This window comes from Stigmatopora nigra, chromosome 14 (genome assembly GCF_051989575.1).
Source record: "Stigmatopora nigra isolate UIUO_SnigA chromosome 14, RoL_Snig_1.1, whole genome shotgun sequence".
Taxonomy (NCBI): domain Eukaryota; kingdom Metazoa; phylum Chordata; class Actinopteri; order Syngnathiformes; family Syngnathidae; genus Stigmatopora; species Stigmatopora nigra.
In genome coordinates this window covers 2905001-2931407 of record NC_135521.1, presented here as the reverse complement: position 1 = coordinate 2931407, position 26407 = coordinate 2905001, and the positions used below count along the sequence as shown (strand labels likewise).

The 26407-nt window shown below is 39.2% G+C and overlaps 1 long non-coding RNA gene across 2 annotated transcripts in view; it reads left to right on the top strand.

Moving 5' to 3' along the window:
* The first annotated feature begins 19042 nt into the window (after positions 1–19042).
* Positions 19043–26407, top strand: part of LOC144207214 (uncharacterized) — a 49789-nt gene continuing 42424 nt past the window's right edge. For both annotated transcript variants that reach the window (XR_013328602.1, XR_013328603.1), the window contains exon 1: positions 19043–19087. This is a non-coding gene — a long non-coding RNA (uncharacterized LOC144207214). The remainder of the gene's footprint in view (positions 19088–26407) is intronic.

Sequence of the window (26407 nt, the reverse complement as noted above, 5' to 3'; positions counted from 1 at the left end):
TATATATACACACATATATATATATATATATATATATATATATATATATATATATATATATATATATATATATATATATATATATATATATATATATATATATATATATATATATATATATATATATATATATATATATATATATATATATATATATATATATATATATATATATATATATATATATATATATATATATATATATATATATATATATATATATATATATATATATATATATATATATATACACACACCTGTGACCCTTGCGAAGATGAGTATTTCAGAAAATGCATGAATAAACCGATTCATCTTTTTGATATTTGAAACTATAATTAAACACCAAAATTTAATTGAAACATTGCTAAGAGAACATTTGCCACTGGGAAGCCTGTATATAAATGCCCAGCGGCCAATTGGTGCATGTAAACAATAACATGTAGAGAAATGTTGGCTTATAAATCCAACAAACAATAAAACATTTGGTGTATGATGGCCACTTAGCATCTACCTGACTGGAAAGTGGCAATAAAACACATGCATCGAGTGACTTATGTGCATCTCTCTTGCTAATTAAGTGGCCGCCGCCTGTTACACTGACTGACGCCTCCAAATCAATATTGACTAATTCTTCAGTTAGCCCGGTTCACTGTATATTGGCGAGGATTGTTTTGATTGATCCGCGCTGATCTGGCTGATCAGTTGGGCGAGCAGAAAAAACATTGAACATGAACCCTTTCCAAGGTGATGATGGGTCGCCATTGACAGTGCTAAGGGTCTTATCCTTTTACGACTGGAAGGAGCGACTGAACGTTCGGTGCAAAGCAATTTTACATACGATAAACGTCATTTTTTTGACCATTTTATATATTTTTTCCAAGTACTAAGACTTCATTATAAAACATTCACCATTTTAGGCCAAAATTAATTTTTAGGGACCCAAATTCAACATTTAATAACCAATCATTGACCTAACTTGGTCAGAAAATGATACTAATTGTATGTATTATTTTTAATCAAATATGTATTTATTATAGCCAAACAAGTATATTAATAAATATTAATTAGTAATAATTTGGATAAATACAACAATCTTCCATTCTGCTTTTTTTAAAAGCAAAAATAAACATATTTATGCCAAACAAACGCATTATCAATGATATCATTTTTCATCTAAAAAATGTTTTATCAAAAAGAAACTCTAGTTTCATTTAATTTTCATTTTCATTCCCATTTTATTTTCAATTCATCACACATTTCTTGGTTTAGGAAACAGCCATCATTATGATATTTTGAGCATAAATAAATGAAGTTCACAATTTGCATTCATCTGTCAGTCCTTAGACATGAAAAGGCCAAAGTGTTGAAAAGGCCATGCAGGAAATCGCAGATTAAAAGAAAATCTCCCCACAACATCTCCGCTCTCGTCGGAATCGAGTCTGCCGGCTCTCGATAAGCTCTTCGCTCGCTCCTCTTATCAGACAGGAAGTCAACAGCGTAATGGCGACACCCGCTTTTTGATCACGTTGCCTTACCTAGGTACACTTTAGCCACTAAAGCTATTAGCGGGCGGGGCTATCCCGTGATTCCACATGCCTCCTTCGACACTTGACCGAAATTGATTTGATTGAAACCTATGCCCCCTTCAACCCAAGAATTAACATCGTCTTAATTTCAATTCAGTCATATATCCACATTTTTAACAACAGTTCAATATGACTATTACAGTATGCATAGGTTAATTCATCGCACGGTAGTTTCCCAGCAGTTTTATCAACGAGATGTTGAGAATAGGATCACATGACCTACTTTTACCAATCAGACTAGCAATATGCTTTAGACATTCCATGTCAGTCCATTTTTTTTTCTCTTCAATAGACAGCAGAGAATGGGAAAGGATCCTGTGGGAGGCCCCATGAACTTTGAACCCTTACAATAAGATGAAAATGAATGGGCGGCCAGATGGAGGACGGGAGTACACCCTAGACCTCCGTTATCTAATCGGTGCTCTCCTAATGAGTCGGCAAGTGTGGGATAATTATGTGCCGGTCATTTAGCATGGGAGTAAAGATCCACTGGAGAGAAAGCAGCAAGCCACTCGGGTTACCTGTCCTGTTAAATACTACAATGCGTCCTTGTTTCGGTGGTTCCACCTGGGTTACCTTTGGTGGGCCTTCCATCCCGCCTCACTTCCCAGGAGGATTAAAGCAGGACACAATATGGACAAGTGCCCACCTTCTTCATTACTCTTTAAAACTTTACAGGGCAGCCACAATGAAAAAAAAATACATAAAAAACAAATGTTATTATTAGTGTTATTGTGGGCTATAACCAGACTTGGTCGCAGAAATCAACAGAAAATAGTAATTCACCAAAATGAACAAGTGACTGCAAATGCTTCAACACTAGTGACCTGTAAAATGCGCCAAAATGAACAAAAGACCGGCGACCAAAAGACCGGCGACCAAAAGACCGGCGACCAAAAGACCGGCGACCAAAAGACCGGCGACCAAAAGACCGGCGACCAAAAGACCGGCGACCAAAAGACCGGCGACCAAAAGACCGGCGACCAAAAGACCGGCGACCAAAAGACCGGCGACCAAAAAGCCAGCGACCTAACGTCCAATCACGGCGTCGGGGTGTAAATGGCGGTGTGACACGAGCTTTTAAGAGGTGCCCGTTTTATTTTTCAGTCAGCTTTCCCCCGACAGATCGTCACTCCATCGCTCCCCGATCATCCACTTTCTCTTTGTTCAACGAGGCACAAATGCAATTAAAAAGGGGTGCACGTCAACACTTTATTAGCACATTCTCTGCTGGACAGGCGGCTGGGATGCCGTAAGCCTGCTTCCCGTTTGAATCGCCGGTGATGAAAGATTGTCCTTCCTCGGGCTGGCACGGCAGGTCATCGCTTATGCTTCGCGTATCGGTGTCGGGTTTGAGGAGTAAACAAGCTAAATGCCGCGGGTCGGAGTCTAATTGCGTCATATTTCAGCACGTAAGAACCAAGCCTGTGATCTCTTCATTAAGGCAGGGGTTGATAAATGCGCAAAGCGGGACGATGCGTCTTAATCACCCCACTGCCTTGCAGGAGAGTGAGAAGAAGTAGTAGGTACACTCTGTCACTCACATCACAGCTGTCTTCATCTGGCGTGTAATGAGATGCGAAGCCACGCTATGCACGAAAGGGAGTGCTTACCTCAACTCCAAGCAATGCATCAATTTACGGTTACTATATGAAAAGGCTTCTCATGAAGTTACATAAAACGCTGAGTGGACATCCTACTAAGTCCATTAAAATTAGCCCACCGACTGACTACATAAACTAGAGTAATCACTCGAATAATACGGTTTATGTAGACCAGACATGGCAGTGATAAACGAAAAACCGCGAAGTAGGATCACCCTAATTATAACTACTTTTCTTTTTTCTTGAGTGCTGAGTCCCAGTAGCAAACTGAATACAGGGGAGCAGCTTCCGCTTTCAACTTTCAGCGTAGATTTTCACGTCTTTATGAAGTTATGACTATTATATTTTTAATTGTATGTTTTTTTGGAGAAAAAAATCCATGATGTAGTGAATAGGCAAAAGGTGAATCTGCGAAAGGTGAATCTGCAAAAGACGAATCTGCAAAAGACGAATCTGCAAAAGACGAATCTGCAAAAGACGAATCTGCAAAAGACGAATCTGCAAAAGACGAATCTGCGAAAGACGAATCTGCAAAAGACGAATCTGCAAAAGACGAATCTGCGAAAGACGAATCTGCGAAAGGTGAATCTGCTAAAAGTGAATCTGCGAAAGGTAAAGCTGTGATATTCGAGGGATTACTGTACGAAAAATAAATGTACTGATGAATAATCTGTTTAGCTAGCTAAATAAGTGAATTGCCTATAAACAAAGTCATTGGCCAACTTAACTAATAGCTGACAAAGTGACCAACCGAATGACTGTTCCATGTTCTTGCTAACCTGTTAACTAACTAAATGACTAAGAGTTGTATGAGAACATGTTTCACAAATACCCAACGGAAAAAAATAACAAGAATGACACGAGCACTTTGCCTAGCATCCTTCTCAATCCAAAGCATTCCATCATTACATGGTTACTATGACGACGTACCTCCTGAAGCTACAAAAAAACATTGAATCAAAATCCGACAAGCTCATACAACATTAGCATACTGACTGACTCACCTCTGTAAAAAAATAGTAATAATAAGAGAGAGAGATTTTGCTGTTTGTGTGAAAGGCAAAAAAAGTGGCATTGAAAAAATGCATTGAGCATTTTTTTTAAATGATGGCAGAATTGAATGACATAACAAACGAACCGCTACTGAAATTGTTGTATTTCTGGCAAAATACCTTGGGAAAACCGATGCTTACCTCCTAGCCAGTGGCAGCTCGCTCGGGAGACTTTAGCCAGGCGCTACCAGAACCAGGACAATGGGAGCAAACGTGCACCATAAATCAGGTGTCTGTTAGACGTGGCGAAGCCCCCGGCTTTGCAGCCGCTCTAGGGGGTACCGAGCAGAAGGCGGACAGGGGCCACTGCTTCTATCATGGGCTTAAAATGCACCACATGCCATTAGAGTGGTCGCACTGAGGCGTAATGTTGTATCATTTCCTTCCAGACATTCATTATTCATCCACCCTCCTGTAGGACAAGTGCGGACATCAGGGACGGGGTGGCTACATTTACCGCAGGAAGATGATACGCTCACGCTTAGGGTTGTCAACCTCAATTTACTCGCATTGGGCCACCCATAGAACCTCATTTTGCGTTCAAGCCAGCCATTCTAACAGACTTTTGAACTTTAGTAGTAGAGCATGAATGCGTTGTTGATTTTCACTCCTGTTCCATCCCACTTCCAAAGAAAAATTCAATTCCATTGCAATACCGGACCTAAGTCAAAAAAAATATGTTACACCCCATTCCACTGCTATACAATAACAATGACACAGTCAAATTGATCCCATCACATTTCTTTTTTGAATGTATTATTATTTTTTATTTATTTACAACTTCACGTTGGTCATTATGAAGATCAAAAAATTGTTTCCTATGTGGAGTTTGTATATACTCATGGTTGTCCGTCTCCTTGTGCCCTGCAATTGGCTGGCCACCAATTCATGATGTCCCGAGCTTGGTGCCCTAAATCAGCTGGGATAGGCTCCAGCACCTCCTGCGACCCTTGTGAGGATTAGCAGTTCAGAAATTGAACGAATAAATACTCTTCCATTTTAAACAAAACCCTAACTCAACACATCTGATTGCCTTTCATCCTGATTTTGTAAGCTGCTTAACACTAGTCACACTCGGAAATGGTTGTAAGAAATTTAAAAATCAGGACATTCATTAATTATGTCTTGATTTATTGATAAACCAAAAAATTTTCCACAAGGATATATTTTCATTAAAACTAGTGTAAATAAATGGACAATATTTAAAAAAATATATGTATTTTTTTTTTACACAGTATGTACTTATGAAGTACTTGCACCGACAGGTTCCACTCCAATAACAGGGACTTTCCAAAAGTTGCTTTAGTTCCACAGATGGGCCATTGTTGCACAGTACCTCTCTCTTTGGTTTCATTGACATAAGAAATCCCCAAAAATAAATATAGAAAGAGGATCAAAATTTAAAAAAAGAGTCATCCGTTACTGCTCCAAAGTCAACCTATTATAATATGTAAATGCGCCAAAATGTATCGAAAATGAACCCATATTAATCGGGAAAGACAAACTGCTCTAATGAAGGGTAGTGTGAAGAAAAGGTGTATGATGACAATTGATATTAAGCACAAAAAAAAAAAAAAGAAAAACACGAGAGTGGTGTACGTGTGAAGGAGCTGGCTCGCCAATTCCAGAGGAGCACCTGGACAAGTTGGCAAGTGCTCGTGCCTTATCCTATTGTTATCCCATTTTGACGGGGAGACAATGGCAAACAACCCTAGATAAATTCTTTAAAAACTCCAGCTAAAAATGAAGGTAAAAAAGCGAGGCAAAAAGAGCCAAGCCGGACGTAGAAAAGTAAAAAAAAATTAGAATTAGGTTAAGTGTAAAGTAAAATTAAAATTTATTTTTAGGTAGGTCTGTATCATAATCTAAGTTAATTTAAGTAAAAATTATCTCTAATGTCTCAATTTAATGTTGAAGATCATGACCAGTTGATAGTTATTTATTACTCTTTTAGTAGATGGTGAATTAGAATCAGTAAAATTTGTTTTTCCATTGTAATATCCTGCTTTTGGTATTTTTTTTTCAGAGGGTGGGAACGAATTAATTTGTATTGATTTCATTTCTATAGGAAAGGTTGAAAATTGTTTTGAGATACGAGTGAATCGAGATAAAATCTCCGTCCCGGAACGCATAAAGCTCGTATTACTCTATTGTCCTTTTATTAAATAAATCAAACTCTAACCCACTGATCTTAAAAGGCCCTTAATCTGGAGTTAACCTACAACTGAACCAATCCAAATGAGTCTTAAAGTCTCAAGAATGACCTGGGACGCATTCAATTATCCTTGATAAGAACTCTCACAAAAACAAACAGGTAACACTTTATTCAACAAAGGGTTCATAAAACTGTCATAATTATGGCATGACACTCTAATGAACGTTGATGATTCTTTATGACGGATGTCGCTAAGAGTTAGCGAGTAAATAACGTCGCTTTTCGTGTCATTTTTATGGCCACTTGTGTCAGTTGACGTGAAATATTATTAATAATTATTAATCCCTTTGATGCAAAGTTGACATTGTTTTTGCAATGGCAACTTGCATTGAATTGAACGAGATTTAAAACTTTCAACACACAAATAACAGCAAAACAGAACAAATAAATCAATAAATAAGTAGTCCAAGTGAGGTCAGCAGAGTGAAGTAATTTACATGTAAATTTGTCATGATAAAAACAGTGTCAACTTTTCATCAAAAGTGACACATTGCCTGGCAACTAATTCAGGGTGAATACTGACTTCCGCCCATAGTTTGGAACAATAAGATCCCTGCGACCGTTGTGAGGATAAGTGGCTTGAAAGTGGCTTGAAAATAAAATAATTGACTGGATGACACTTAATGCCATCAATTATAAGTAGTGTTCATGACACTAATGTTAAAATTATAAACATTATTAACAATGAAAAATGATGAACTGTTTTATTATAAATTACAAGCACAGTTTGTATGTACAATCATCCCATCACATTGAATGTCAGTATGAACAATTAGAACACAATTTTCTTTTTCTACACAGAAAAAGAAGAGAGCTGGAAATTCCAAATGAATCTCCAGAAGTCTAAAACCATTGTTTCGGACTATTGTTGCTAATTAGCGTGTTCTGTAAATCCCAGAATGGTGTGACCCTGTACCCTCGCCAACAACCGGACGGGAGTGGATGGTGTCCAGATAGCTCGCTATCGTGTACGCTAATCCGCCATTCTTCTACTGAATGCAACATTAGCATAAATCCTTGGCAGTGCTGGATAGAATTGTGCTTTTGTGACTATTTTGTTCCAGTCCACCTGTTGTCATGGACATGACATCCAATCTTCGCTCCATGTGGATGAGTTGTTTAGCTCAATGTATGGTTTTATAACACCCTGCCTTTTGGCGTCATTAACAGACAGCTTTTTGTGGAACTAGAACAGTCTGATAATGAACACACACAACATTTTTTGAATCACACAGATTTGTGAATAGACATTTTGGGATTTGTCAACAGATCTAACAGCAAATACACATACATACTTTCACTCATTTATAACATGTTTTTCATTTCGAATCCACACGATGTGTGAATTATTTTGAGAATCATTTTGGGAAGCCGTGGAACATTTTTTTCTATTTGGAGTCATTCACCAGCCAAACATGTCTTTCTCATTTGCAACCAATCACAAAGGCCCAGGCTTTGTGTGTATAATATTTGCTCCCGGTTGCGACAGGCTTGCTTGCTTTGGAGGTGTCCGGCCTTTCTTAATGATGTACAGCTTTTTATTTTCTTGAAAAGTCCATCTGGAAAACGACTTTGCCAGCAAATCTGCAACCAAATCCATTTTTTTCCTTCGTCGGCCATTGTGGGCTGAGCTTGCGAGCTCTAGCTGGCTCACTCTGGCTAGCGATGGTGAAAGTTATGATGTAACCCTACGCCTGCGAGAAGGCTATGACGTATCTCTATGCCTGCGACAAGGCATTGTGGTGTTGCCAACTCAAAATCTGATTGGTTAAAGCAACAGTCTTAACGACGCTTGTTTAATGCAGTAGAGCCTGCAGAACTGATTGTGAAGGCCTTGAGGCAGATTTCTGACATTGGCAAAAAATAATGGCTGAAATGTGATTGGTTTAATCCTTCAATATGAAAACACACATCTGGAAGCAGTGCATCCAGGGGGAAAGCAATTAATGGAAGCTAACAGACAATTTGGAATTATTTCATAAGTATTGATGGACAAAATATAATATATGATTCAGATATTTCTTAGGCCAGCAGCGAAGGCCTTGAAGGCCCTGACGGCCCGCCACTGCCTGAATCGCTAAAACCTCTTTAAAACTGCCTTCAAACGGCCTGATGTCTAACTCTTCCTAAAATGTAGGCTATGAATTCTAACACTCATACACTTCTCATCCATTTTTAGATTATTTTCAAAAATATTGTACTGCTGTCACTTTTTGATGTGACACAGGTGAACAAAATGGGTTAACATATTCACAAAACAAAAGGATTCTCAAATGGAAACTTTTATCTCTCTTCAGCGTAAGTTAGTCACATACACATCAAATAATTACTGTATGTCATTGTGCTGTTTTTTCTAACGTTGACACAGATAGGGTTTTAGCGTGATTTACCAGGCACTAAGCCACGAAAACCAATAACGGCAAGTCATATTTGAGGCTACAATAAATGGAAAAAAGCGACGAGGAAAAATCTAAAGAAATTACAATTTTTCCGACCTACTTTTAGCCAAATTTTTAACGCCAACAATAGAAAGTGACCAAGATTTGTACCAAAATGAAGAGGAAGTGATCCAAAGTTATCTGGAATTTATCTGGAATTTCCCTGAAATAATCTGAAAATGATTGACAATCAATAAAACGTGGCCGGCAGAAGGTTATTCAGAATTGCCCCAAAATCACCTAAAATGGATAAGTGACTCGGATACCCCCGTAGTGTTTGCCACTCTATATAATTGAAAGAAAAGTTCATAAACCATTTGGACCACCATGTATACACACACACACACACACACACACATGCATGTGTGTGTTAGTGCATTTGGTCATTACGCTTGATGGATTTGTCCAGGCTCTTAAACGCTGTTGTGGCTTCTAGAGGGAGCTAACGAGGGAAGGAGTGGGCCGAAGACGGGTGGAGGGGGGCTCTTTACCTCTGGAGGTGCTTGGCTACAGTGTGTGAAGTGGTCCTGGGGGCGGGGCTGAATGATGGCTAAGCGCTCCGGTTTCAGGAGGCGGAGGAGTCCGTTTTCACTCTAATCTGTTTACTCTGCAATTTGTGTTTTCACAGTCAGTCCATTCATTCTGCTTAACCTGACACTTCACTCACAGGCAGGAAGCGGTGTGTGCATCTGTGCCGAGCCAAATCTCATTTAAGCCTCACTTTTACAGGCACGGGTCCACATTCGGTGGATAATGCGTTTACGAGAACCACCACCGTAAGGAGGAAAGGGAGTCTGTCGTCATCTTTGAGCGTGTTAACCCTTTGTATGACAAGAGAATATTTTTCATCAAATGTTTATTATTTTTTAAAATCAATAAGTATCCTTAATTGTGATCATGTAACTTTAAAAAAAAACTAAATTCAAACTGAAAATTCTATGAAGAAATACAGAAAATTACTTTAAATTTATAACTGCATATTTTGGACACGCTTCCACTAAAAGGAAAGTGTCAGAAAAGGAATAATAATATTTTTTTATTCAAATCAGCAGCCCGGTGGTGCGAATGGTTAGCACGTCAGCCTCACAGCTCTGGGGTCCTGGGTTCAAGTCCAGGATGATCTACCTCTATTGAGTTTGCATGTTCTCCCTGGGCCTGTGTGGGTTTCCTCCGGGTACCCAGGCTTCCTTCCAAATTCCAAAAACATATATGGTAGGCTGATTGGACACAAAATTTCCCTTAGGTATGGGTGTGAGTGTACATGGTTGTCCGTCTGCTTGTGGCCTGCGATTGGCTGGCCACTGATTAAGGGTGTACCCTGCCTCTGGCCTGGAGACAGCTGGGATTGGCTCCAGCACCCCGAAAACCTCATGAGGATAAAGCGGTTCAGAAAACGAGATGAGATTAGGTTCAAATCAGTCTGAAAATATACTCAGATGTTTTTTTTTCCTTTCTCAACTAGCATGCTTTTCAAACACTCGCTATTCTGACTTTGCCATCTGAATGTTCTGTTAACATGTGCTAGCTAACTAACTCTTTACTCGAAAGCAATAACATTTTACAAATTTGCTGTTTTTTTTATTTTGGGAATTTTAAGCTCAGCTTCTTCTTCAACATGACGGACCGATTCAAAATTTTGCATTAGTCCAGACGCTGCACTGATTCGCTCAATTCTACCCTCACTTGTGAACAACACCAAAAGATGTGATTGATGGAGCATACCAATTGTTTTGAAAACAAAGGGCCATGAAAGCTGTCTGTACAGCAAGTGAACATTTTGCTAAGGATTTTTCACATTGATATTTATACTGTTCAGCATTTTCAGTTCACTTTCTGTTGATTTGAAGTCATTTCTGAGTAACTTTCCTTTGACTGTGGGTTAACATCACAAAATTTTCCTGCCATTTTTGACAATTGCGCCCCTTCCTTTTGATTTTGGCTCATTTCTGACTAATTCCTGTTTGTAATGGTCACCTCCTGTCAGTGACAAAGCACCTGGAGTTGTGAGCACTTCCATATATTGCACTCCACACATTCAGCAGCTCTACTCGTTAAAAAAGGAGGGATAATGAAAAGCATTGTAAAGTGTTTTAATGCAGGTGATTTTGGTAATTACACACAGTGCTGCTCTAATACATTTGTTAAGCAAAATTTGTGTAGATGTGTGTATGTGTTTAATAAAATTATTAAGGCTCCTGTCATTAAAAAAGGAGAAAAATCAAGATGTGCTCAAGTGTGCATGATTTTGGTAATTACACAGAGTGGTGGACTAATATGTTCCTTAAGCACTATACGCGCTCCTGTGTGCCGAATTTAGGTGAACACCTGTCAAAAAAAGAAAGGAATTAAGGATCATGACGCACTCTGATTTTGTTAATTACACTGGATGGGGGTTTCTAACACATTTGCTAAGCACTCTAGTCCATCGACAGGTATGTCTCACTTGTGCTTCCCAGTGGGTGATGGCTAAACGTGATACTAAATTTAGTTAAGGAACCTGAAAGGTGGCAGATTACTATTTTAGTGAGTCGAGCCAAACAGGTGAGACAGTTTCTACGAACTGTAGTCTAAGAGTGGGTCAACCAACAGAAACAATTACAATTGTGGCTTGTCCCTTTAGGGCAGTGGTCTCAAACCGGTCCTCAAAGGCCCGCAGTGGGTGCAGGTTTTCATTCCAACTCAACAAGGATACCTTTTGCAAGTGCAATCAGTTAATTAGAGCCAGGTGCTACTTATTTTAAAGACACCTGATTGGTTAAAATGTCGGCACTTGATCGGTTGGAACAAAAACCAGGACCCACTGCGGCCCTATGTGGAACCGGTTTGAGACCACTGCTTTAGGGGGTCGCCACAGCAAGACAAGGCATACCACATCATCCTGTTCTTTGAATCATCAGCCCCTACACCAACCACTTTCATGTCCTCCCTTACTACATTCATGCCTCATCTCCTAGGTCAACCAGTAGTCCTTTTCCCTGGCAGTTCCACTGACAATTTCCTTCTATTGATCTCTCTCCTCTGTACATGTCCATACCTTCCATGTCTAGTCTCTCTGAATCTCTGGCTATCATTCTTTGTCCCTCTTTTTTGTCTCAATCCTAATCCTATCCAACCTGGTCACTCCTACACCGAACCTTAGCAACTTCATCTCTGCTGCTTCTATCTTTGCCTCCTGTCTTTTCCTGAAAACTACTGTCTTTAAGCCATACATCATGTTTGGGCTCACAACTGTCATGTAGACCTTTACTTAGATTGTTTTTGATACCTTCCTATCGTATAACACACTTGATATTTTCTACCAGCTGTTTCAGCCTACCTGCCACCTTCTCCATCAGCCAACACGGTTGACCCTACATTCTTGTCTACCTTCTTTACATCCTTCTTGTAACTTCACTGTTCCCTTGGGATATTTTAATTTACACACATATACCGTTCCATCTTTGTTTATCTTCATTCCTCGTTTTTCTAAAGCAGACCTCCACTTCTCTAAGCTCTCCTCTACCTGACTGGAGATAAATATATCATCTGCAAAGATATTCCAAGGAGCTTGCTGTCTCACCTCATCTATTAGTCTATCTATCACCATGGCAACAAAAAAGGGCCTCAGTACATGGCCCCTGTTGCAATCCCACCTCACAACCAAAGTGTTCGGTCCCACCCACTCCACACTTTACTGCCATAGTAAAACTGTTACACATTTCCTCAACTACTCTGACATAATTCTCTACTACTGTCCCTAGTCTATCTCAACCACCTTCTCCTTCAACTTCATTTTATGACTCATTACCTTTATTCCTCTACAGTAGTTTCCACTACTCTCTACAACTTCTTTCTTTTTGAAAATAAGCACCAGTACACTTCTCCATCCCTCTGGGATCTTCATCTCCTCTAGGATTTCATTAAACGACTCCGCCGCCTCTGCTAAATACTTGCATACTTCCACAGGTATGTCATCTGGGCCTGCTGCCTTTTATTATTTTATCCTCTTCACTGGATGTTGTACTTTACGTTTGTTTATCCTTTCATGTCTTACCAGAGGTGTCTCTGCTACACTTTGTTCTCTCCCATTTTCCTCAAAATAATGCACAAAATAATGTGGCTGGCCGGCTGTGGACCTCGCCCTGCCCCATTAATACCTATAAGTTACAGAAAGTAATCTCACACAAGTTCATCTTTTAAAAATAATGATTTCAAAATGTACAGTAGTTGAACTGATGCGAACAACACTTTCTTAAGTGACCCTCCATTCCCATTTCAGGAGTAAAATTCCTCCTTGTTCTTCTTCATTTCTTACGAGTCAGCGACTCCGTCTAACTCTCGCTCGTCGCGGGACGGCCCGGCGTCTCCGCGGATGCCATTTAAGCGCTAAGCGCAGCTTTAATGAACCCCACCGGGACTGCTGAGATAGCGAGAGCCGCCGCCGGGAGGTCGGGCGGAATTTGCAGCTGCCGCCCGATCGCGGAGGCGGACGTCCCATAGCGGCCAGTCGAGAAAAATGTCGCGAAAACACTTTCCTGTGAACGCAGTGCTATATACAGTGGATGAAAATGTGGCTTTGCGCTTGAGGACGATTGATTATGTTATAGACGTTGTTCGTACGTGTGTTTACGTGATCGGGATTAGATTCCTGCCACAATTCCATAAACATAATGTGACCCACATATGTATAATGTGTTCAGCACGTACAAAACCGTGTCTAACACGTTGCCTACGGGAAATTAAGTGTCCAATCAGCCTACCACTCATGTTTTTTGGAATGTGGGAGTTAACACAGGAAGCTCACACAGACCCGGGCAGAACATTCAACCTCCACTCTGGTGGACGTAACCTGGATTTCAACCCGGAACCCCAGAGCTGTGAGGCCAACTCGCAAACCACTCGCTCACTGCGCCGCCCAGGGCCTAATATATTCAACATTATTTTCATTACTTGCCCAATATAACTAGGCAGCGGGTCGCAGGTAGCCCGAGGCCCGTAGTTTGGACACCATTAGTCAGTAGTCTTTATTATGAGTGCAGACAAGCTAGAAGAAGAGTCCAAACAGTCCAAATAAAGCCACCTAATTCTCACTACGTTAACTGTTGACTGATGTCTGAATCACGACGTTGCAACGACATCCTAAGCTGCCTTGACAGCACATGAAGGCAGGCTTTTATTCGCACAGTGTGACATAAACCTTTTGACGCAAAAACACAGCCCGCTAATCTCCAGTGGCTTGTATTCAACATCTTCAGCAAATACCAACCCTAACATGGTAGCTTGTATTTTCACATTATCTAGTTTTTCTCCTTTCTATCCTCTCCAGTGAGTGTATCGGTAAAGAATTCTGAATACTTCCTTGTTCGTAAATTACGTTACTTCGTGCCTGAGGCGGGGGGACACCATGAAACGGTAGCCATCCAATCGCTGAGTCCAGTCAGTCCACTTTTTTTCTATTTTTTTGTAAATCTCCAATGATACTTTATCTTTGTTTCACTCCATGCTTACCTATATTTACTAGGCAAAAACAGCAGGCGTCCATTTAGCTGCGACAGTTTAACCACCAAAAAAGCGGCCAGGAAATTTACTGTTTAATTTGCTTAATACAGAAGCGGGGCTCCTTCGTAATTTACGACAGCCCTCAGTTAAAATAGACCGCAGGGACCGGTTAGTTTGAGGGGATGGCGGATAATGTAAACGCTCTGGTGCCGCTCGATACTGCTGCGTTAGCTTTTCTACGCAAGTTAGGTACACGCTAATGGCTCGCCGTCCGATTAGAGAGCAAAACACAAAAATGCACCCGATATGGGAGTGTGCATTGGTAGCAAGGCTGAACCTATGAGAGAGCGTCCAGTCAAATGCGATGAGTTGTCGCCAGGTCTGGAATTAAATTGGAAAGATTGGCCTTTCATGCAAGTGCGTCACTTTTGAACTCAGGATGATTCTTATATATTATTCTTATATACCAAATTTTTAATCATTGATTTTCTGAACCGCTTATCTTCACAAGGGTCTCCCTGAATTGGTGGCCAGTCAGTAAAACTCACACTCGTACATGGGGGAAATTTAGAGTGTTAAACCAGCCTACCATGTATGTTTTTGGAATGTGGGAGGAAACTAGACAACCTACACAAACCCCACACAAACCCGATGGGAACATGCAAACTCCATACAGGTGGATTGACCTGGGATCGTACCCAGCACCCCACAACAGTGAGGCCGACACGCTAACCACTCATCTTCCCGGCAAGCCAGTGTATTCATCTTGAAATAAATGAGGAAATACAAAATGCAAATGTTGATGTAAAGAAAAATCTAATTAAATAAAAAAAATTATGGGAAACAAAATTGAAATGTGGGAAAGGCTGAAATAAACTAAACATGATTTTACCACATCTTATATAATCAAAGACATAATAAGAATAAAAAAGTGGTAATATACAAAAATACAAATTAATAAAATATGTTTATATGTAATAAATGTAATTATTTTCTCAACTTATCTATACAAGTATTGCGGGGGGTGCTGGAGCCCCTCCTAGCCAACTATGGACAGCAGGCAAGGGTCACCGGGGAGAAAACCCATGCAATCCCAGGGAGAACATGCAAACTCCACACAGTGAGGCCGACGCCCTAATTACCACCCATAATAGATTAAAAAAAAGCATTGACATTATATAAATAGCCAAATAAATCATCAAAATTGGATTGGACATGTAGAGAACTCTATCCCTGCCAATGGTTTAAAAATAAATGGAAAAAGTTTTCAAATCATTGAAAAACCAAGAAAAGTTCAAATGTAGACAAGACAAAGAAAGGGATATTTTTGTTCATATATTTGCTTCTTGGGGGCATTCAGCACTGCCCCTCCCTCAACAGAGTACCCCGACTGCCGCAGTAAGTAATATCCACGATAATGATTCCTGCAAGCAAACACAATATTGAGAGCTTCTTTTTTTGTGCGCCAACGTTATTTCCCGGCGGAGGAGGAGGAGTGAAATTAAAAAATGTAGCTTTTCTTCTTATTTTGACCCTTCTTTAGTCAAAATTAGTTTCAGGAGAGATTGAATTTATTGTAACTATGGCTTCTTTGGGTGTGAGCTCAAGGGTGTCCAAACTATGGCCTGTAGACAATCTCTGGCTCACTGATCATTCTTTTTAATGGACTGTGGTAAATAATGGAAATGTAATTGAATAGAGTCTATATTGCACTTCCCATCTTGACCACGAGATAGAGATTTGGATTATTTTGTTGCTTATATATTTGAATTAATTAACTGCCAGTGACATTTAATGATATTGAATCCGTTTCGTTGAGTCATATTTTGGAATGATCAAACAATTCCTGACAGGCATCCATCCCAGTCAAAATGAATTTTAAACCTGATCCTTTTTTTTTCTTCCTGATTCCGATTTTCTTTATAACAATTGCCAAGTTGAAAGATTTCCACTTGGCCTGCGCAGGTCTCTATGACATAGCCGTGACGCGGATTGAATGTTATGTCATAGATTGAAACATTTTTTGATTAATCTTAAGATTATTTCACATGGGACACCCAGAATTTGGGACCAGCCAATTGCAGAGCACATGGAGAAGGACAATCATTCACACACATGTACTCTCTAAGGGCAAGTTCGAGTAGTTAACAAGCCTCTGTTGCATTTTTTTTCGGATGTGGGAGTGAACCCATGCAAACCCCACGAAGGAAGGTACGGACCTGAGATCGAACCCTAGATACCCAGACATTTCGTCAAAAGACAGTTGGTCGCCGGACAGTTCGTCGAGGAGACATTCCGTCGCCGGACATTTTGCCGCCAGATTCGCCGCTTGGCATTTTGTCGAAGGACAATTTGTTGCCAGATTCACCGCCGGACATTTCGTCATTACCATTATTTGATTATTATCGTATCACACGAAATTACCAACCCACCAGGTATTGAACCCTTGATCTTAGAACTCTGAGGCAGATATGCCAAGCTCTCTTACACTGTGCTGCTCCCTTTATTATTTGTTTATATTTGTTCCACATAAAAGATTCATAACTTTTCTGCCAAAAAGTTTTTTTTATTAAAAAATATGCACCTCAAAGCTTTTTTCAAAAACAAACAACACAGTGGTGGAAAGGAGAGAACTACCATGTGCATGTAGGCTAAAACTGCTGGAAGAATGTATCAGGTGTGTCATTTAATAGGAGAATATCAGCGACAATGCAGGCAAAGACTTATATGACATTGGTGAGGCCAGTCATGATGTATGTATGTTTTTTGTATGTAACTTTGAGGAAAGACAGAAGGTGGAGCTAGAAGTGGTGAAGATGAAGTCACTGAGGTTCCCTTCAGTCATGCCCAGGTTGGATAGGATTAGGTATGATAGGGCCAGTAAAGCTTAGGTGTTTTTGAGACAAAGTTAATGAGAGCAGACTATACTGGTTTGTTTATGTTCAGACAATAGATAGGGGGGACTCTATCAGTAGAAGATTGTTGAGGATGAAATTGCCAGGGGAGCAGATGTAGAGGTCCTCTGCCATGAAAGTAGTTTGTGAAGTGGAGGATGATACAAAGGGTAGGGTAAAATGGAAAAAAAAATCATTCGCTGTGGTGGCCACTCATGGGACAGGCCGAAAGTGTATAGTAGCAGTTTTGCTGGCAGCCTCATCAGGCTGTCACTCAGAGATTTGATTAATTAAAAGTCACTCAGACTTTGGGCCTCGAGCCAAAACTGAGAGAATCTTAACAGCGCGCATCCCATAGGATGCTGGTTAATACACGGGAAACAATTGCTTCCAATTAGAGTCATGCCTGCAAAGCTCTCACTATTTTCCGCCCATGGAAGTCATTGGTGGCTATGTGTAGCTTTTTGATGAAGAGAATTTGGATCTTTAAGAAAAAAAAGGACCAACTTCACATTTACTTTCAAGAGAGCATTTTTTATTTGACGAAGGCGTGAATTATGATTATGAAAGTCATCTGCCGAGAAGTCAGACGAACGACTTCCTGCAGTGGGCAGATACCATGGCTCTAAAGCTAAAAAGCTCAGAAAAATGACGATGAGCTTTACCCGCTGCAGATAATGAGCGTCCAGATAATAGAAGATACGGCAGCTTGTGATGTAAATATGCATTATGTCAACATCGGCATTTTTCTTTTCATTAGCGACGCGGATACCCTACTCGGAATCAGATTTATCTACTCCTTGTTGTTTTGTTGCAACTTGTACAAAACCAAAAGACCAAAACTGTCAAAGTGGCAGGGTGGGGTGCTAGATCTGGCCAGTCACATCATTTTATGTGGGCCATGAAACTACATAATTTAAGTCGACTTCATATTGTTCTTTTTCTTATATTTTTTCCTAAAAAAAGTCATTACAAATACTACTTCAAAAATGTAAAAAATAAAGTAATACAAATTATTTCATTTCTTTTTTTCTTCTTTCAAAGAAAATTGTTAAACTAAAATTTTTTGAAGTCTCAAAACAGCTTTTTTTCTGCTTTAATTTCTTATTTATGGTTAGGTGTATGATATTTTTCATTCATTCTTTCATCTTGCTAAAAATTTTAAAAACTCCAAATTTCAAAAAATGCAACTGAAATGGGGTAAAATCCACTTCCTCTGAGCATTTAGTGATCAAATACAAACACTGGAGCTTAAATACAAAAACTGGAGCTTTTCACATGTCAGAACTTGGCCCACAATATCAAGATTATTTAGGAATATAGCCACATTTTACTCACCCAAAATCATTTTTAACTGTACACAATATCCATCCTCCTTTCTTTATTCCTTCTTTTATATCGCCATTGAAGCTAATGCTGAAAGTCGAGCCTGTTCTGTCGTATTTCTGGCATAGTCCATCTTGAAAATGGCTTTAAACCAACACAACAATATATTTGCCTGTGCATCTCGCTCCAAATACAGTTTGGTAGCTCTCTCGTAGTTAGCCAACTGAAAGTGGTAGACACACTGTTACAGCTGGCAGCCTGGACACACACTATGTAAGGGGGGGTGTGGTTTACCTGTAGAGTCTACAGGTGCATGGAACTGTGGCTCCACCCCTGTGACAGAGCCCTGCCCAGGCCAACACAGCTGTAATTAATTCCCCAATCATCCCTTCTTCAATCAAGATTCACTTCCAGCCCTTATTTAAACCCTTTTCATTTGGCAGTTCGCCTTTGCCCTTGATGCCTTGATGCCTTGCTGAGTTGCAGGCTTGTGAGTACGTTACTCCCTGTTATATTTTGTATGTGTTGTTAATGATTTTTAAGTTGCATAGGGGGACTTGAGATAAGTTTAGACACCCCAGGGTATACATATAGTTTGTGCATTTAGACACATAGTTATTCCCCTGTCTAGATTTTATTACATCAGTTTGACAGTGGCACCCTTCAGTCTTATTTCCTGTATTTTGTGGGTGTTCATTTGGACAGCTGTCTGGGAGGGGTTTTTACTGTGTTTATTTGAGGGTGCCACTTTAATATCTCGTGCTTCCCCTATGTTATCCTGTAGTCTGTTTTAATGACTTTATTGTAAATAAAATATAACTGAAGGCTACTTGCAGTGTTTGTCCAAACTCATCTTTGACCGAACCTATCTGCTGTGATAGTTGCGACTCCCTGGTATATCTAACCCCCGGGGAAGTCGTAACACACCCTTTTCCTAGCTGTAAACGGCTTGTTAGGTTCAAAGTTGACGACCCTTTCTTAATGATGTCCATTTCTTTCTGGAAAAGTCCCCCTGGAAAATGTTTTTGTGAACAAATCTGTGCAAAATGCTTCAATATAAAAACACATCTGAAAGCAGTGCAACCAGGGGGGAAAGCAATAATAGGGAGCGAACAGACAATTTGGAATTATTTCATAAGTAAATATGGACAAAATATATGATTCAGATATTTTTTAGGCCAGCAGAGAAGGCCTTGAAGGTCCCGACGGCCCACCACTGTTTCACTGAAAATACAAGCTGGAGCTCTTCCTTTTGATTTTGGAAGAAAAAAAAATGGTCACTGCTTTTGCTTTTTCCCTTTTACAAATCATTTGAAAATTATTTTAATTCAGTTCCTGGTCACTTTTTGTTTATTTATTGTTGTTGTATGATTTTGTGGCAATTTCGGGCGACTTCCTGTTGACCTAAGGTCACTTTTACAGGTCAGTTTAGTTAATTTCATTTGACAATTTCATCATCAGCCATAGTAGTGAATAATCACCTTTCTCAGAAGTCAAAAAGTCAAGATAAATGTGCACTCTACAGCAAGAAGCTATCTGGAAGTCCGATTGGTAAAGTCAACGTTCACATCGGCGGCAATGCACCGACGCTAACCCTTTCACATTGAGTTAATCTAACTCAATTACTGTCACTAACAATACCGGATGTCCAATTCAAATCAATTGGGAGGACTTGGTGTGAATGCTCACTTTTTAGTCTTGATGGCTCTAGACGTCCAATACATTTGGAGTGGGATTTTTTTCATTTGTCCCAATTGGTCGAAATGGATTTCATGCCTGGCGCTGTTGTTGGGAGCCATTGACTGCACTCTTGTTTTGCATTTTTTAACCCAGGATTGAAACCGTAATTTTTTTAACTTATCTGCTAATGATGTAGGAAATCTAGCCGTGGTTTTTACTGAAATAAAAAATAATTTTCCACAATGTCCGCGTAATGAGGTCAAAATCGGAAATCCAAAAACAACACAACAACACAGCCAACTTTAGCCTGACAAATAATTACATTGCGACTCTTTTATCAAGTTTTCTAAACTTTTTATTTTCTTTTTTCTTTCTACAAATGCGGGTTCCTCCTCAACGATGAACTTTTCCCAGCCATGTTGTTTGTGGGTCCAATCACAGGCTGCTTTGAAAGACAGCGCTCTGGCGGTGGCCTCTGTTTACCGTCACAATCTGTCGTTCTTTTTGGAACTGACTTGTAATTACTTCCTTAACTGTTTATTTTTTTCCCACTAACAGAAAACACTATTTGGAATCCAATCTTCTGCTGGCTTAATTGCTATCTGCCATTGTTTGTGTCCACGGGGTACGGACAACCGTCGGTGTTGTGGCGATTCGGTGACAAGCCAGGCTAGCGGCTAATGAGATGGTACTGGACGAGGAAGTTTTGCTAACGATGTCTTCACAGGAATTGGATTTTAAGAAGACCTTGTTAAAGATGGCTATAGTGATTATATACAGTTTGGCGTTCATTCACTTTTGTGCGGAGATGCTGCCGATCTAAAGAGAAGTAAACAATTTAAACATGTTCTACTTATTGCTTTGATTGATGTTCATATTGAAATCATTCATTTTCCATACCACTTAACCTCACAACGGCCATTGGCCTATCCCCACTGGAAGTTAAAGATGGACTTGAAGTGATTTTACTGTCGTCTTGTGGTCTCATTGAGCTCTGATCCCAGGCTTCTTGGTCTAGTGTCCCTTCCGATTAGCTATAATCTCTGTCTCAGCTAATATCTTGCCCTGGTATCCATCTTCACTCCTAAAAGTCTTAACTCTTCTTTTTCTCTATGGGCTCTGACCCCGGTTTTGCTCCCAAATGTCCTCTAATGGTCTTCAACTCAGAGTTATGATTGCTCCGCTAGTATCCGTCTTGGTCTGATTTCTGTCCCTGCTCCTAAAACTTTTGTTTAAGTCTCAGTAAGTTTTGATTTTGGGTAATTCTTGCTGCCTGATTAGGCGGACCAACCAAAAGTTAAGCCTATGCTCATGACTTGCAGTGAATGACTTGATACTTTAGAAGTCTATTACTATTTCAAACAATGCTCATCAATGCAATACTTTTCTTTCATCCAGGTGGTGCTACAGTGCAAAGGCTTGAATATTTAATAATGAAGTGATGAATATAAAATAACCAAGTTCTAAATATTCAAGCAGTAGTGGTGAATATTAAAAGCTGGCAGTTCATTAATGTCATTTTCCACGGCAGTGCTGATTACGCATCGAAACGGGACGTATGAGGAAACACAAAATAAAAGTCAGTGTCGGGGGAAATTCAGTATTAAAAATACATGAACACCGCCAAAATGAACACATGGAAGTGAAAATACGTGTCCCACAATTCCACCGCTGATATTGAGGGTGCGCAATGGGGGACTTCACATTTCCTCTAATAGAATGTAACTAGCATCATTACTTTTTCATCACAGCCCTCCCACTACCACCGCGTACATCGAGGAACATCGCTTTCCACCCCTGACACCCTTCCCCCTTCATCGGGCCCGCCAGTGCTCAATTAAAGGACAAAAAAGAAGCACAAAAAAGAACTGGGAGAAAGAAGGAGAGCCCCCGAGGCAGGCAGTGGGGGCAGTCTTCTTCCCAGACTCCAAGACACTTGCGTTTTCAGCGGCCCGAAATCTCATATTGCTGCCGATAAAAGAGCCAAAGAAGAAGAAAGAACCAACAGCGAGGGAAAAAGATGCGGTGGAGACTTTTAAGATTGCTCTGGGATGTGTGAAGAGCTGAAAAACTTCAAAAAAAGGAGATGCCAAATGCGGGACATGACACGTTGCTATGTCGACAAAGAGAGCCAAAACAAATTGAATGTGGGAGAGGAAATACGTTGGAATGTTATATTGCTAACGGCCTAGTAATTTTCAGACATTAGTCATTCATTCTTATTCAACAGGTCGTTACTTAGTCAGGGTTGTGGGGTGCTGGAGTCTGTTTCAGCTGACATCAGGCAAAAGACTGACTACCATTTCATCTTTCATCTCATTTTCTGAATCGCTTTATCCTCACAAGGTTTGCGGGGGTGCTAGAGCATATCCCAGCTGACTTCAAACCACAGGCTGGGGACACTCAGAATTGGTGGGCAGCGAATCGTAAGGCACAAAGAGACAAACAACCATTCATGCTAACCTCGGGGCAATTTTAAGTCCCTAATCAGCCTTCCATGCATGTCTTTGGACTGTGCGAGGAACCTGAAGAAAACCCACGCAGGCCCGTGGAAAACATGGAAACTCCACACAGGCTGCACTGGAGGAACTGGGCTATGGCATTGCGGTTGATGTCCCCAGGTGGCGCCTCCAGGGTGCAGCCTCTTGCCTGGAGACAGCTGGGATAGGCTCCAGCACCCCTCCCAACCCTAGTGAGGATAAAGCAGTTCACAAAATTAGATGAGATGAGACCTGGTCTGCATAATATATCGGAAGGTCTGGACCCAAAAAGGTGACAATAGGATTTTTTTTCATTTTTTTACTTGGGTTAGTATAGAGTGACCGTATCTTTCCATGAATAAGGTTCGTCAAACATATTCATGTTTAATAAATTAGTTAGCGGCCCTGGTTCTATTTTTTGTGGAGCAAATGCGACCTTGTTACTGGTGCGTGCTCATTCTGGCGAAAGTCTCGTATCAAATAAAAGCTCTTACGTAAGACGGCTTCTTTAATTCATGCACTTTTTATTTATTCTCACCCAGCATTAAGCCTTGGGTTATATGATGGAGAGAAAAGGAGTTTGCTGCATTTTTAGTTTTCATGAATTACCTTCCAACATTTGGGCGGCCATCTAATTGAGCTAACAAAGTTTAATTTGCAGTAAGGATGTCCCATCATGTGAATGGATATTTTGGACCTGATCCCAGTATTTTCAGAAAATTGGAATCAGAAAAAAAAACATGTTTTTTAAAATGTATATACATTATGTCTCATATCTCAAATCATTCATATGGTGGGGCACTTGTACGTCAAGATATTACTATATATATATTTTAAACTAAGTTTTGCTTTCTTCATTCGTATGGTAGGGCACTTGTACGTCAAGATATTACTATATATATATATTTTAAACTAAGTTTTGCTTTCTTATCAAATTTCTGAGATATTGGATCAGGATTCAGTATTGACAGATCCACAAGATCCGGTTATCCGGCTCGACTCGCTTGCAAAAATATGTGATCAAGACATCCCTAATTAGTGGGCTGACTAATAAAGTTGGAGCGCCTTGTCGTCTTCATCGCCTCTTTAACCTACATACGAAAATTAAAATCCTATAATTATCTTCAATTAACAAAAAGAGGGACATGTAGTGATTAAGGAATTCAAACGCAGGAACTATTTTCATTAGCTCCGGCACCCCCCTCCCTCCAACCTCCTTAAACTGTCACCTTAAAGCTCATGGCTTTGATGTTAATTAACTTTTTCCTTGACTTTCAGACTTTGGGATCACTTTTTTCACTCTGGCTGAATTTGCAGGTAATTTTTTATTAAAATTTCCAGGCTTTTTTTTAATTACTTTTGGTGCAAAAAATCTGGACTAGATTTAAAATTAGCTTTGAATTTAAAATTGACAGGTAAACATTTATCAAACAAATTGTGAATAAAACCTTTAAAACGCAAACCGCAAAATGATTGACAACAATTTTAAAGTGTTAAACTCCGCCCCTTTAATGTTCTTTTTGAACAAAAGAGCATCAAATTGCAATTATAATTTCTCACAAAAGACAACTAAAACTGCAAATTTGCCCTCTTTATCAAATATACCTGATTATTTTATTCAAATGCTAAAACATTTTTGTTGAAACTGTTTTCCTTTGCAATTCCTAATTAGATGCGAATAATTGTATTCACATTCATTAAAAAAAGAGTATTTTCACTTTTTGAACCACTTTTTTGCCAGAGTAGTATTTTTTTTGGGGTTGCTGATGAATTGGTCTGTCAGAAAAGATACAGGAACCAAAACAAGGCTTCAGCCAAAAATGCACCAGTAAAAAAAAGAAAAAAATCACCTTTGAATATTTTCACTGGATAAGTTATTAATTTTTCAATGGCTATGGTTGCTTCTAGAGTCGGCAATGTAAATGTAAGATATTTAGCATTCAGTAGATGTCTCTTCCTCACTTGCAATGTTATATGTGGTTATTTTGGAAGGATTTTGATTGGTTGAACTTCCTCCTCTGACCCACTTTAAATTCTGTATTTCTATATAAAGTCAACCAGTCTGGACTACTGTTTTTTTTTCATTGAGACATATGCCCCAAGTTGATCCTTCCTTACGCTTCCTTTAGGACACTGGTGTCAAAGTGGCGGGCCTGGGGCCAAATCTGGCCCGCCACATCATTTTGTGCGCCCTCTCTTAAGTAAATCATGAGTCCCTACTTTCTCTTTTAGGATCATATACAAAATAAAGCATATACATGTGTATCATATTTCCTGATTTTCCCTTTTTTTAAATCAATATAATTGCAATTAATTTAATCCAAGCTCAAAAAGCATTTCATGTAAAAAAATAAATATCTAAAAGTATTCAAGGTTTTCCACTTTGAAATTGAACATAACTTTTAAAGACGTTTTCCCCTACTAAGGAAAATAAAGCACAAATAAAACATTTTTCTAGATCATTGGTCGGGAACCTTTTTGACATAGAGAGCCATAAACAATTCCTATTTTCAGATTTTATTCCTTGGGAGCCATACTCAGAATTTAAGAGTAATGTGCAAATGAGATGTGATTTTTTTTGGGGGTCATTTAACCACTTTTAAAGTACTAAATGAATTATTTTGACAACACTGTTAAGCAGTGTTGCATATGTGGCTCAAAAGCCATTGGTTCCCTACCCCTGTCCTGGATCTATTAAAAAAACTGAAGATTTAGGCTTTTTGATCTACTTCTTTCAATCCAATTCTAAAAATATATTATATCTAAAATGGTCTGGCCCAAATGTCAATGGTTGTGAATCTGTGTGAGACTTTATCATTCTTTTCACGATACACTTTCATTAGTCAGTAATTTAATTAGTGTGTAAAAACTCATGATAGTAGGACTTTTAACACCATGAGTATATATATATTTTAACACCACAAAATGATTGAAAAGAAACCGCAGTCGCGTATAAACTTAAGAAACAAGCTTGAAACTAACACCAACACTGATTATATATCCTGTGTTTATTATTTTCATCTTTTATTTATCCTAAACTTTAAAACATTTGTAATAAGCCTAACTTTCCAACCACTTTCTTCCCAAGATAGAAGATGAATACAAATACGAGCACAAAAAAATATATATATATAAATATATATATATTTTCCAAGACAAGAGCCTTCAGGGAAATAACCTGCACTCTGTTTATTTTCCTCCTCACCGATCAATTGCTTTGTTCCTTGTGCAAAAATGCACGTTGAACATTTTTAAAGGGACGGTATGGAAATCAAGCAAAAACGAGTTTGCAAGAAGAAAATCGGACGGCTTGGAATTTTGTTGATCTTACACGCAAACATTAAAACTCTACAAAGCATTTTGTATGCCGTAACTCTGAAGTAAAATTGTCCAAAGAAAAATATAAATATTTTAAGCAGATTAATGAAACTTGGGCATCAATGTTTTATGAGGTAAAATCAAAACATAGAATTTTCATCATTTAAGTGAACTCATTTAATTTACATTATAGATATTATTGTTTACATATATTTTAATGATTAATCATAGTTATGTTTCCTATATATTAACAACCAATCCACTTGGTTTAAATTTATATATTATTTAAACTCGTATAATAATAATGATAATAATTTATATCCATGTCCATGGTAT